Source organism: Aquarana catesbeiana, linkage group LG03 (assembly GCF_042186555.1).
Source record: "Aquarana catesbeiana isolate 2022-GZ linkage group LG03, ASM4218655v1, whole genome shotgun sequence".
In the NCBI taxonomy this organism is placed as follows: Eukaryota; Metazoa; Chordata; class Amphibia; order Anura; family Ranidae; genus Aquarana; species Aquarana catesbeiana.
Window position 1 is genome coordinate 297,652,596 of NC_133326.1, and position 14,427 is coordinate 297,667,022.

Genomic DNA, 14,427 nt, shown 5'->3' on the forward strand with positions numbered 1-14,427 from the left:
TAAATGTAGCCCAGTGAACATGAAGCCTAAAAGTAACAACCAGTAAGACTTTGTAGTTCTTACCTTTTACAGATGAAGGTTAGGTTAGACACCCTCCACTTCACCTTGTTGTAGGTAAAAAAAAGTTCTTAAAGCTGGCGATAGGTAGAATTTTTAACAAAAAATCGAAGGAAAAGAAGGCTCTAAGAAAGTTAGTTAATTTTTGCAACCATTAGTGGGTCCAATCAACGTTCGCGTTTGACTGCAATGATGAGAAAGTTTGAAGGAGCAGGATGGAAAATTTCTCCTAAACCAACAAATTTCTAATGGTGTACGTACGTAATTTTCATTCAGTAAAGTCCACTCATTTGAAATCAAATGTTAAAAGCAAATAAAATCTTTTGAAAGACATTTGAATGTTCTGACAATGATTGTACACATTTTCCATCCATTTATGGACAGCTTAAGAAAGCTGTTCGAACTTGAATTGAGGTTTAAAATCCTTGCTCGCCAATGTGATTCCTCGTGCAGGAGGCGAATTGGCTTTCTTTTAAAACAAATCAAACAAGTGACAGAATGACAGCTACAGAAGCGGTGCTAAATTTCCAAGACAGACTTACAGAGGGGAGATCACACCTGCAAATGTTAAGGATTAGGTTAAGAGTTGGTGGCCATAAAAGAGGAAATCATCCCTAAGATGAGATGCTGTTGTGGAAATTTGCATGGATAACAAAAATCCACCTGATTAGACATAGAGCACAGCTAGCAACTCCATTTTCTGATCTTCATTGGACTACATGTGCTTTTGTTATCTTGACACGGTACTGTAAGCTGTTTGACAAGGCTGGTATAATTAAAAATTCACACTACTCAGTTTAAACTAATGGGTGCAATTTACTGGTGTGAGTTGTCTCATACCTATGTCCTATATATTTATTCTTTACAACACTTAAGAAACTGGCCATAGTTAAACATACCTTATTACAGAGGATGTATCTACAGTACCGATGCTCCATTTAATTGCACACTATAGACCTTATTTCTACATTTAGACCCCTTTCACACTGACAGCGTGGCCGCGTTAGTGGTAAAGCAATGCTAGTTTTAGAGGCGCTTTTCGGCTACTAGCGGTGCGCTTTTACCCCACTAGTGGCTGAATAGAGGGTTAAAAGCGCCCGCAAAGCGCCGTTGCCGAGGTGCTGCCCATTGATTTCAATGGGCAGGGGCGCTTCAGGAGCGTTGTCTACACCGCTCCTAAAGCGCCCCAAAGATGTTGCTTGCAGGACTTTTTTTTAACGTCCTGCCAGCGCAGCGCCCTAGTGTGAAAGCACTGGGGCTTTCACACTGGGACTGCAGTTGAGGCATTTTTCAGGTGCTTTACAGGCACTATTTTTAGCGCTAAAGTGCCTGAAAAATGCCTCCAGTGTGAAAGGGGTCTTAAAGTATATTTCAAATTTAAACTTTTTGTTATTTGAGACAGTATAAGACCAATTAAGTCGTGCTGAAGCATACACCTGCAATTGTAGAGAGTTTAGAGAATTTAGGTGAATACAAAAACAAGAATGGTCCAGTCAGCTTGGTAATGGTAAGACTTCCACCTTAACCATGCAAGTGACAGAAAAAACAGTCTTTTGCATAAGACAGTTGGAAATTAATTATTAAAGTTTTAAATTATTAAAGTGGTTCTTCAGTCCCCATTGTGAAAACTAAAAGTCAGCAACAAGTGACTTTTAAAAAATAGCCAGTCACCTGTTTAGGGATCCAGCACTGTTCTCATCCAACCCGGTTTCTTTACTATTCTTCAGTCCCTGGCGCTGGCATCATAACTGTGGACAGCTGCCTGTGACTGCTTGCAGCTTCAGGGCCGGCTGCCCACTGCGCATGCACAAATCACGCTGAACCTTGTGAATGGTCCTACAGTCTCTTGGGACCTGTGACATGTCCCAAGAGGCTGCGGGGAGAGGCAAACTACTGCTTTGATCGCCTAGGCAGTCCGAATGGAAGTGGAAGCGGGTACCTGACAAAACCAGGTACCTGCTCCTCCCTCCCCCAAAAAATATGCAATCTTGACAAAGGCGGGGGTGGGGGGATGAGGAGGAACAGTGGAACATCCCCTTTCGGGTAAAGTTCAGCAGTAAGATGTCAGTCATATTTTAGGATTATCGTACATTTATTAATTCATGAGTCTGTTCAGTTTTTTCACAGTACTTTAATTTTTTATGGGCTTAACCTATTTTTTTTTTTTGTTTCCTCCATAATTCATTGATATTAGGACACAGTGAATGACCAAACTGGATCTAATGACATACAGTATATCAATTTCTAACAGATGTTTTTGCATGTCCCTATGCAATTCACACATTTTATCCATGAGAAATCCATTTACAACATATTCAACACTGTGATACCACTAAATAACACACTGGTTTATCTTTGTATAAGTGATTTGACTTTCTCTACAGAGTTAAATTCACCCACTGTCTCTCAGAGATTGTGTTATTTTAACATTCTGCTAAAACTTTTGTGAATCAGTACTAATGGGACCTTGAAGAAGGGGTCATACCCCAACAGCTTGTCCTGAAAAATTGTATATTAGTGCAAATAAAAAAAGTATCATGGACAGTACTCAATTGTTTCTGTCTCAAGTGCACTAATATGGCTAAAATCACCTCAATCATTCACCCACTTACAGATACATTTGCCCCAATATGTTTGTGAACTCGAACAGGTTTGAAAAGATCCGTTCATTGATATATGTCAAAGCCAATGTCCCTATTCATAATAGGGCACACTTACATACAACAATTCCTGTGCTTTGAGACGTTCACTTCAATGGAAAGCCCAACAGCAGTCAGGTGGATACTTGAAGTGATTGTTATTTAAATAGAAAAAACAAAAAACAAACATGTCATACTTATACTTACCTGCTCTGTGCAGTGGTTTTGCACAGGGCAGCCTGGATCCTCCTTTTCTTTGGTTCCTGGCTGGAGCTAATGGCTCCTCCCTCCTGTTGAGTGCACCCACAGCAAGCTGCAGCTCCATGTATCCATTCAGACACAGAGCTCCGGCCTGGCCCCGCCCCTCTCTCTCATGATAAGCTAACGGATTTTGATTGGCAGCAGCGGGAGTAAATGGCGCTACTGCTGTGTCTCAGCCAATCAGTAGGGAGAGTCCCAGAAAGCTGAGAGACTAATGGACATCTTTGGATAGAGATGGGGCTAAGGTAAGTATTGGGGGGGGCGAGGGGGGCTGCTGCACACAAAAGGCTTTTTACCTTAATACAAAGAATGAATTAAGATAAAAAACCTTTTGACTATACAACCACTTTGATCCTACCTTACTTAATTCAAGTTAATATTGGCCATAGTACATATCTGTAGAAAGAGGCTATGTGGCACCAAACAATAAAGATCTCAGAGAAGCAGGGTTGGAGAGAAGATTGACTTATTGTGAATGTGATAAGGGAGGGTGGAAATGGGCACTTATCCTATACATCTAAACCATCAATACACAAACACGTTCACACACATATTAGAAACACATTATATAATAACAGAACTGGGGGTGTAGCGTCCGAGCAGCGAGATGGCCGCACTTGCCTGAAGATTCGCTCGGCCGCCGGGGTAATCCACTGCCATCTGAGCCATCGATAGCCCCACACCGCTTCCGAAAGCTCCATTGTGCAGCCAGAGAGCAGCAGCATGACACGCTGCTGAAAAGCCCCGCCACAGCCCTGTAAATTGGCCGTATTTTACAAGGTAGCCCGCGGGCTACAACAAAATGGCAGCGATCGCGGGCTACACCTTAATGGCGGCGATCACGGGCCGCAATTGTGGCATTCCAGCAGGGCCCTGCACCTCACAAGGGCAACCTAGCAGCCCACCTAGACCCCAGGGCAGCAGAGACTCATCAGCGGCATCTATACCCACCACCTGCAGCCGGCCAAGTCAAAGCCGTGCAGGGATTCTTCTCACGGAACCCTACAAGACCTCCGTATGGAAGGGAGCATGGCACACACTCAGCAAACAGGGACTTCCCAAACAGCCGCAGATCCCATATCTCCCTTCCCAACTCAGGGGCAACCAGTGTCAGACACTGTACTTATAGAAATCTTCCTCTCCCTGTGATCATCACTGCACTCCGACATGATGACATGTATTCAGTAGTTTAAAGGGGACCTACTTGATCTGGGTGATAGAGTCTTCCATGTGTGAATATACATCTTCGTACAATACCATAGTTGATGCTCATGCTGCACACGCTGAAGAAATTGCATGGATAAGGGACACGGTAGCTGACCTAGAAGACAGGTCTAGGAGAAATAACATTAAGCTCAGAGGGGTTCCTGAGCCTGTGCTTGACTCCCAGCTGCAACAGTTTGCCCACGACCTATTCTCCTCCCTGGTCCCATCCCTGACGAACCTGGATCTAACTATTGACAGGATCCATAGTCTGCCTAAGCCCTCTTTCCTCCCCGACAATGTACCACGGGATGTGCTACTGAGAGTGCGTTTCTTCCAAGCTAAAGAGACGATTATTTCTGTGTCTTGCCAAGTAGCCGGCCTCCCAGAGTGTTTTCTGCGATTCAACTGCTCCCCGACCTCTCACAGCATACTCTACAATGGCGAAGGAACTTGGCAACAATTACCAAAGCACTGCGTAACCACAAAAGGAGATATCCTGCCATACTCTCCATCACCCACAATGTAGTGACAGTGAAAATAACTACCCTGGATGAGGGTCTCCATGCCCTGCAGCAATGGGGTATCCTTCCTGACCCCCCTCCTGTGGCCTGCCACCATCATCAACCCAAAACCCTGATCTCCGATTGGCAAGTAGTCTCCCGCAAGCGGTCACTCAAAAAGAAAACAGATGGCTCCTAATCTATCTCAGTCACACAGACACTCACACACCCTGGCCAAGGGAATGTTTGATTGTTTCCCTAGGTCCCCTCTTCAAGTGAAGAAGCAGACTTCTCTGCTCCCAGTCTCTCCAAGGGACACCTTTTTACGTTCTTGTTATTTAGAATGTTCACATGGTTATACAAAGTTCGCTTTACTCATCGTTCCTATTTTTCCAGTACTAGTTCTCTGGTTCCATGAATTATGCTATCTTTGAGCAAAACACCTGACAGGAATATAACCACTGACCCCGGACACGCCTCTACTCACTGGTATCACCATGACCATGAAATGCCTTTCCCTTAACGTAAAGGGCCTCAACCACCCTGCCAAGAGGTTCTCCCTCTGGAAAGAGGCAAACAAGGCCAATGCATACATTGTTTGTATACAGGAGACTCATTTCCATAACGCGGCCTCCCCTATCTGCTCACACAGAGACTATCCACGCATCTTCATGGCCAGCGCTCCAGATAAGAAATGGGGTGTCTTGCTAGCCATCAACAAGTCAGTGTCCTTTCAACTCAAGCAATCCCACCTAGACTTGGATGGCAGGTTTATCATCATTATGGGTGACTTTTACTCCAATCCGTACACTTTGGTCAACATATACGCCCCAAACTCACATCAACTAAGGTTCCTGAGAAAAGTCTTCAAGACCATTGCTTCGTGTAGGTATGGCCAACTATTGATGTGTGGGGATTTCAATCTCACAGTGGATCCACATATGGACTCCAGTTCTCCCACCAAAAGACGTTCCCCCTCATTGAGGGACAAATTCCACAGAAAGGAGGTCTATGATGTCTGGAGGTGTCAACGCGCCAACGAGAGAGTGACTATACGTTTTTCTCCTCTAGACATCATACTTACTCCCGCATTGACATGTTTGTATCAGATAAGTGGCTACTCCAGAGAATTTCTATCCTAGATAAGATATAACATGGTCAGACCATGCTGCTATTGTGGTTACGATAGAAGAGAAGGTACCTACTCACAGGTCCTCGATTCTGGGCTGTAATGTGAAAACTTTGCAAGATGATGTTTCATCTAAAGCTATCCTTCAGCATCTTGGGGAATTCTTTTCCACCAACGTAAACTCAGTCTCAGACCCTTTCATCTTATGGGCGGCATACAAGGCCTTTATATGGGGCATATGTATACAGCAAGGCTCCAGAGCCAAATAACAATACAACTTTAACCTTACTAAACTCCTATCTGACATACATGACTTGGAAGTCAGTAACAAATCCACACCCTCCCACACCACCTCTTCCTCCCCTTCTAAATTATGGGGGGAGTTACGTTCCCACCTCGCTGAACAGTACGAAAGACATCTTAGGCGCCTCAAACTTACTTCCTATTCTGGCTCAAAAAAAGCGGGGAAACAAGCTCAAAGCGACACAAGCACGCTCCCGTATATCTCACCTCATCCATCCCTCTCTCAACCATAAAATAAAAAATCCTCGAGAGATAGCGGATGAATTTGCCAATTATTAAAAAGTGCTTTATAATCTGAAAGAAGACTCAAACACTCTCCAACCCTCCGCCCCTGACATACAACGCTTTCTATCTGACTTAAACCTCCCTGCGCTGTCAGATGAACATCTCCAGATGCTTAATGCCCCGATATCAGAGACAGAGAATGCAAACGCCATCTCTTCCCTACCCAATGGGAAATCTCCAGGACCTGATGGTCTACCAAACGAATACTATAAAATCTTTGGCCATACTCTTACCCCACATTTAAGAGCTGCATTCCCTAAAGCAACTCAAACCTCCTCTTTCCCTCCTGAGATGCTGAAGGCCCAGGTTGTGACCTTACCTAAACCAGGGAAAGACCCCACTACTCCCGCTAACTTCCACCCAATATCTTTACTGAACACAGATGTAAAGATTTATGCTAAGCTCTTGGCTAAGCATCCAATGCTTGTCTTAACTTCCCTGATTCGAGAGGACCTAATGGGCTTTGTCTCAGGCAGACAGATATCAGATGCAACAAGGAGACTCCTGAATATCATACACTATGCCGAAACAAATTGAACACCCTCTCTGTTGCTGTCGACTGACAGCAATGGATCTAAAATGTCTGCTATCTTAGTGCTATATTCAAATCCTTCCGCAAAAGTCAATGCCTCTGGTTTACTATCTAAATCCTTCACTATATCTAATGGTACCCGACAAGGCTGTCCACTTTCGCCCACAATCTTCAACTTAATGATTGAACCACTGGCTGAAGTCTTTCGCTCAAACCCACATATCACGGGCTTTGACATCTAAAAATCTTTCCATAAAATCAACCTCTTTGCTGATGACATCATCCTTATTCTTACCAACCCTGAGCAATCCCTACCCCAAGCTTTCCAAACCTTGATGGAATTCAGTCAAATATCATACAATAAGGTTAATGCTTCAAAAACGTTCATCCTAAATCTGGGGATCACCAAAGCCACGAAAGGTAAGCTCCGATCTCAACTCCCATTCAAGTGGAGTTCAGAGGGGATTCAATACCTAGGCATTACCCTCACAGCCTCTAGTAAGTCTCTAGACCCATCCAACTACAAACCCTTGATTTCTAAGTTAGAAAAGGAGCTCCAACGTCTAGCACAATTCAAATTATCCTGGTACGGCAGGCTAGCAGCTCTAAAAATGAATATTCTCCCTCAAATATACTTCTTTAGATCCTTGCCCATACCCATACTGAACCATTACTTCAAAGCCTTGTCGGGTACCATTCAGAAGTTTTTATGGCAAGGGAAAGGGGCCAGATGCCCACAGTAAGGCCTGATCAAACACATCTGTAGGCGGTGCAGGTCTTCTGGATCGAAAGGACTACTATTGGGATACTGTACTAGATCAACTTAAACACTGGTTCACTCACAATAACCACTCTCTTTGGTTAGAATTAGAGGCATCCTGTACCCCCAACAGAGACCTATACCTGCTCCTCCTGAGTGACAGCTGGCAAGGGAAAGAACTTCCACCTCTACCCTTACTAATGCATGCTTCTTTATTGGCATGGAGGCACCTTAACTCCCCCAAATTTCAAAAAGGAGCATCCATTTCCCCCCCCTCCTTCCAATACATATCTTTGAGTCCCTAATTCTGTCTCTATCTACTAAAGCTCTAACCCGATACGGTATATCAGAAGTATCTGACCTCCTGAATGAATCCCTCTTAAATTGGAAGAATTGGAACAAAAGTATGGCACAACTGCCCAACTAAGATTTACGTGCCTTAGGATACTCCACTTCCTTACTAAACATCCCCCTCCCAAACTAAATCTCCCTCCTAGAGCCTGAAACTTCTTCACCCAAGTTCAGCCCAACATAAGAGGTATCTCCTTTTTCTACTCTACTCTCCAGGATAAGCTTACATTTAGTAAAACCAAAGCTATGCTATTATGGGAACGAGACCTCCATATCCCTATCACTCCCTCTCAATGGCAACTGCCATAAAATCAATTTTTAAAGCCTCGCATTGCACTAACCACTCACAGTTGGCTCTAAAAATCACCAATAGATGGTATTATACCCCAGATAGAGTGGCCAACTTTTCTCCTTCCTTATCCCCCTTATGCTGTCGTAGTTGTGGACAGATTATGTGGGGGTCTTGTGAGCCAAAGATGGACTGGTGCCTCTGTGAGGTGAAACAAATATAGATAAGCTGCAAACACTAACCACGTTTCATTGTGTGCATAAACCAGAAAATATAAATAAACGTGCCTACGCTGAAAAAAAAGATATATCACAATAGTTGGGAGGTGCATATATAGTGTAAAACTATACTACAAAATTTCAATATAAAAAAAAAAAATGCTAGTAATATATAAATTATAGAATGAATACAATCCTTATATAAAAGTATCCCATAAAGTGCAACATGCAAAAAAATAGGATTTTTTAAAACAGCTTACCTGTAAAATCCTTTTCTTTCGAAGGACATCACGGGACACAGAGCCACAGTAATTACTGATGGGTTATATAGGTATCACTGGTGATTGGACACTGGCACACCCTATCAGGAAGTTCAACCCCCTATATAATCCCTCCCCCTTGCAGGGATACCTCAGTTTTGTAGCCAAGCAATATAGTGTATTAGAAGAGGGGTGGGACCTCTGTGTCCCGTGATGTCCTTCGAAAGAAAAGGATTTTACAGGTAAGCTGTTTTAAAAAATCCTATTTTCTTTCTCGAACATCACGGGACACAGAGCCACAGTAATTACTGATGGGATGTCCCAGAGCAATGCTACCTGAGGGGGGGGAACCACGACCAAGTAGGGTGCAATCAGACCTGAGGACCCTGTACTGCTGCCTGCAGCACACTACGCCCAAAGGCGATATCCTCATGCCTTCTCACATCCACCTGATAGAATCTGGTGAATGTATGAACTGAAGACCAGGTTGCGGCCTTGCAGATTTGAGCCATAGAGGCCCGGTGATGCACTGCCCAAGAAGCACCAATAGCCCTTGTGGAATGTGCCCTGATCTGAAACGGAGGAATCTTCTGTTTCAAACCGTAAGCTTGAATGATCAACTGTCGAATCCATTTAGAAATGGTAGCTTTTGACGCTGCCTGTCCTCTATTGGGACCCTCTGGCAGCACAAGCAAAACATCCGTCTTGCGGATCTGAGTAGTTGCCCCTAGATAGGCCTTAACTGCTCTTACTACATCCAACGAATGTAGAGATCTCACTTCCGGAGAACAGGGATCTGGAAAAAAGGAAGGTAGAACAATGTCTTGGTTTAAATGAAAATCAGAAACCACCTTCGGTAAAAAACTAGGATGAGGGCGTAGTACCACTCTATCCTTGTGTATAATCAAATAAGGCTCCTTACAGGAAAGGGCTGCTAATTCTGATACTCTTCTAGCAGAAGAGATGGCCACCAGAAAAATTAATTTCCTTGTCAACAAGACCAAAGGAATCTGACTTATTGGTTCAAAAGGCCGTTTCTGTAACACAGCCAGGACCAAATTCAAGTCCCAGGGGTTTAGGGGCGCTTTAACCGGAGGATTAAGACGCATCACCCCCTGCATAAAGTTTCGGACCAAAGAATGCGAAGCAAGTGGCCGCTGAAATAATACTGATAAAGCAGAGACCTGGCCCTTGATGGTACTCAAGGCCAGCTTCATCTCTAATCCCATCTGTAGAAAATCAAGGATTCTACCTATGACATATTTCCTGGGATGCCAACCTCTGGATTCACACCAGGTTATATAAGCTTTCCAGACTCTATGATAAATCATCCTGGAAGCTGGCTTCCTTGCATTAATCAAGGTAGATATGACAGGACCTGAGAGCCCACGACTCTTCAGAACGTGGGTCTCAATAGCCAAACCGTCAAATTTATCGTTTGTAAGGCAGGATGGAACACTGGACCTTGAGATAACAGGTCTGGGCGTACCGGTAGGGTCCACGGGGAACCCACCGTCATCCTTACTATTTCTGCATACCAAGTCCTTCTGGGCCAAGCGGGGGCCACCAGAAGTACCGACTTCCTTTCCTGCCTGATCCTGCGAAGGAGTCGTGGTAGTAGCAGAATAGGCGGGAATGCGTAAATCAGTGAGAACCGATGCCACGGAATCACCAACGCATCCGTCCCGCATGCAAGAGGATCTTTTGTCCTTGCCACAAATCTGTCTATCTTTTTGTTGAATCGGGATGCAAAGAGATCTACATCTGGAACCCCCCATCTTTGGCATATGGCCCAAAAGACGTCGGGATGCAGAGACCATTCCCCTGGAAGTAACTGCTGGCGACTTAGATAGTCCGCCTGCCAATTCTCTATTCCCGGGATGAAAACTGCCGATATGCATGGCACATGCATCTCTGCCCAGACTAAGATCTGGTTCACCTCTTTTTGAGCAGCTCGGCTCCGGGTGCCTCCCTGATGATTGACATAAGCCACTGCTGTGGCATTGTCGGACTGGATCCTGACCGGACAACCCTGTAGCCTGATAGTCCAGGCTTTTAGAGCTAGATGTATCGCCCGGATCTCCAGAATGTTGATGGGTAAGGTCCTCTCTGTCTTGAACCATACCCCTTGGACCGCAGCCTGTTCCAGAACTGCTCCCCAACCTGACAGACTGGCATCTGTTGTTACCACCGTCCAGGTAACCGGTAGAAAGGATTTCCCCTTCTGCAGGTTTTCGGGTATGAGCCACCAATTGAGGCTCTGACGCACCGCATGCGACAGGTGCATCGGAAAGTCTAATGCCTGAACCTTCTTGTTCCAGGTCGACAGAATACTGTGTTGCAGCATTCTTGAGTGAAACTGAGCATAGGGAACTGCTTCGAATGAAGACACCATCTTCCCTAGTAGCCTCATACAAAGGCGGACTGAGGGACCCTTCTTGGTCCTTACTGTCAGAATCAGCTCTCTCAAAGCAGTGATCTTTGCCTGGGGTAGAAATATTTTCTCCTGGCTTGTATGTATAATCAGACCTAAATATTCCAGTCTTCTTACTGGTTTTAGGAAAGACTTTTCTAAGTTGAGGATCCAACCCAGGTGTTCTAGATACCTGACCGTGGTCCTCAAGTTTCCATTCAAAGAGGCTACCGACCGGTCTATCAAGAGCAGGTCGTCTAGGTATGCTATGACAGCTATACCCTGAGCCCTTAATCTGGCCAGAGGAGGAGCCAAGATCTTTGTGAACACTCGAGGTGCAGTGGCTATCCCAAAGGGCAGAGCCATAAACTGGAAATGGCGCCCTCCTACCTCGAAGCGCAGAAACTTCTGATGAGCAGGAAAAATGGGCACATGCAGATATGCATCTCTGATGTCTATTGATGCCAGAAATTCTCCTCCCTGCAGGGTGGGAACTACTGTTCGAATTGATTCCATGCGGAAGGATTGAATCCTTAGGAATCGGTTCAGATCCCTTAAGTCCAAAATGGGCCTGACATCCCCATTTGGCTTTTGGACCGTAAAAAGGTTGGAATAGAAGCCCAATCCCTGGTCCTTTGCGGGAACTATCATAATGACCTCCTGCGACAAAAGTCGCTCTAACGCTAGAAGGAGCGACTGCTTCTTCTCTGGGTCTCTGGGAACATTTGATCTGAGGAACCGAGGAGAAGGGAATTCCTGAAACTCCAGCTTGTACCCTAAGGTTACCGTGGAGACTACCCATCTGTCCTGGAAGTCCTCCTGCCAGAGCTCTGAGAATTGTCGCAGTCTTCCCCCCACTCGAGTGAGCGGGGGCGCCCCCTCATGCAGAGGTCTTAGTGTTTTGCCTAGTAGGCTTCTTTCCCCAGGACTTCTTTTGTCCCTGGGGTTGACTCTTGTCTCTGGACCCCGATGGAGGCGGCCGTCGAGACTGCCTGGAGGCTGAAGCCCCCGGCGCTGGGGAAAGAGTCCGTTTGAAAGAGGGACGCTTACTCTTCTTCTTGACAGGTAAGAGAGTGCTTTTCCCACAAGAGATTCTCTTGATATAGTTATCCAAGTCCTCTCCAAACAACCTTGCACCACGAAATGGAAACCCAGCCAGTAGCTTCTTACATGGTGCTTTGGCTGACCAATTTTTCAACCATAGGATTCTACGTATATGCACCAACCCCAGTGAAAGACGGGAGGTTTGCACGATAGAATCTCTAATGGCGTCAACCACAAAGCATAAGGCCGCTGGAAGGTTAGCAAACCCCTGGGCCTGCTGTTCAGGTAATACTTTGATGACCTGCTTAACATGGTCTCTTAAGTATTGACAGACTCCAATCGCTGCTATTGCAGGTTGGGCCACTGATCCTGCTAAGGAGAAAACATCCTTCAATAGGGATTCCATCCTTTTATCTACAGGATCCCTGAGCATCTGAGCATTGTCTACAGGACAAGTCAGGCTATTATTTATTGAGGAAATGGCGGCATCAATAGCCGGAATTCCCCACATTTTAATAAACTTTTCTTCCATCGGATAAAGTGTTGAAAACTTTCTCGGCGGAAAAAAACGTTTGTCTGGGTGATCCCACTCAGAATAAATAAGCTTTTCAAGTAAAGTATGAACAGGAAAAGCATGTGCTGCTTGGAAAGGTTTCAGTGACCCCAAAGCAGAAGAGGATTCTTTAGCAGTTTCAGGTATGGGCAACTTAAATGTGGAGCGGACCAATCCAGTGAGGATCTGCACTAAGACTTTCTCCTCTTGGGAAGTCGCAGAGGGTCCCTCTCCACCTGAATCCTCCGAAGAGGAATCATCCATCCCATCCCGATCCTCTGAAAGGGATTCATCTCCTTTATCCCAGAGCTCCTCTGTCTGAGGGTCTTGGGGAACAGAGGAAAGCCTAGTGCGTTTTCTTCCACTGAGTGAAGACGTAATCACGGCCATTAATCTTTCCTCTAGACCATTAATGGTTGAGGAAAAAACCTCTTGTGTAATATATACAGGGGCTGAAGTGCCAGAAGCAGGTGTAGCCCCTGACCCAAATGGCTCTCCCTGGCTAGCCGTCCCTGGCCCATCTTTAGGGGGGAAGGATGCTGCCGACAGGGGGCCCTCAGAACCTGAACGAGATCCCCTAGTGTCTCTGGTTCCTGGGGTGCTTGAACCTCTTCTACCCATAGTGCAAAGCAACAAGGTGTGAGGTATACAAATGAACACTGTCCGCTGAGCGATGTAGTCTGGCTAAAAGCCTTGCTACCCAATGCTCAGTCTGGTGTTACTTCAGTAAATGCTGCCTAGGAGAATGCCTGTGTCCCACCTTACATGCGACCGTCAGCTCTGTGTCTCTCAGAAGGCTGAGTGCACCTGTACAGAGTGCCTTTAATAGCCTGCAGCTGGCCTGAGTGGGAGTCTAAACACTCTGTGCTGACATCCCGCCCCCTCCTCTACCGCCCCCCCCCTCGAGTTTTGAAAAAAACGAGCGCTTCCCACACTGCCGACTCTCCTGTCATGCTCTGGAGAAAAGGCTGGGGATGGGGGGGGGGAGGAGGGAGACTGGTAACAAGATTTGCCTGAACGGCTATCTTCAGAGATGGTGGCCATTAGGCCACAGAGCCCGGGTGGTATAACCACTTTCTAGACCCCTGTGGCCCCTCTCTAGCCTGGGGGGGAACATTCAAACATGAGAAATCCCCCCATCCACCTTACCTGCTTGCAGCCTGCTTGATACGCTGGGACATACACAGCGATTACAACACCTGAGACAGACATTCAGCATGTGTAGGTTTGTGCTCTTGGCAGCCCCCGGTGGTCACAATAGGCATAGCATGCATTTACCTTAAAGGAGAAAAGCCACTAGAACTCAAAAATTCTGTGGAATCTCCTCTTACCTTATCCAGCCGCAGGGTGCTGTTTACACAGACCCAATCTTCACCTCTCACGGTGGGCTCCGTTTGAAAAAACCGTCAGAGACTGGGGCCCCCATCAGTAGGGGGATCCAACAGTTCTGGGACCGTAAAGCACCTCGCCAGAAATTAGGAAGTTTAAAGCCATTTTCTGATCTGCGGGGTCCAGCTCTCTAAAAAGAGAAGCATTACGGGTAAAACCTCGTTTCTTCGGACACGAGGCCCGGGTACCATTCAATTCGGCCATGAAAAGACACTTTGAATGGATCCGGTTCGCCTGG

At 45.8% G+C, this 14,427-nt stretch overlaps 1 protein-coding gene across 1 annotated transcript in view; it reads right to left on the reverse strand.

The window, feature by feature from the left end:
- Positions 1–14,427, reverse strand: part of METTL25 (methyltransferase like 25) — a 395,084-nt gene that overhangs the window by 51,832 nt on the left and 328,825 nt on the right. The window lies entirely within an intron of this gene.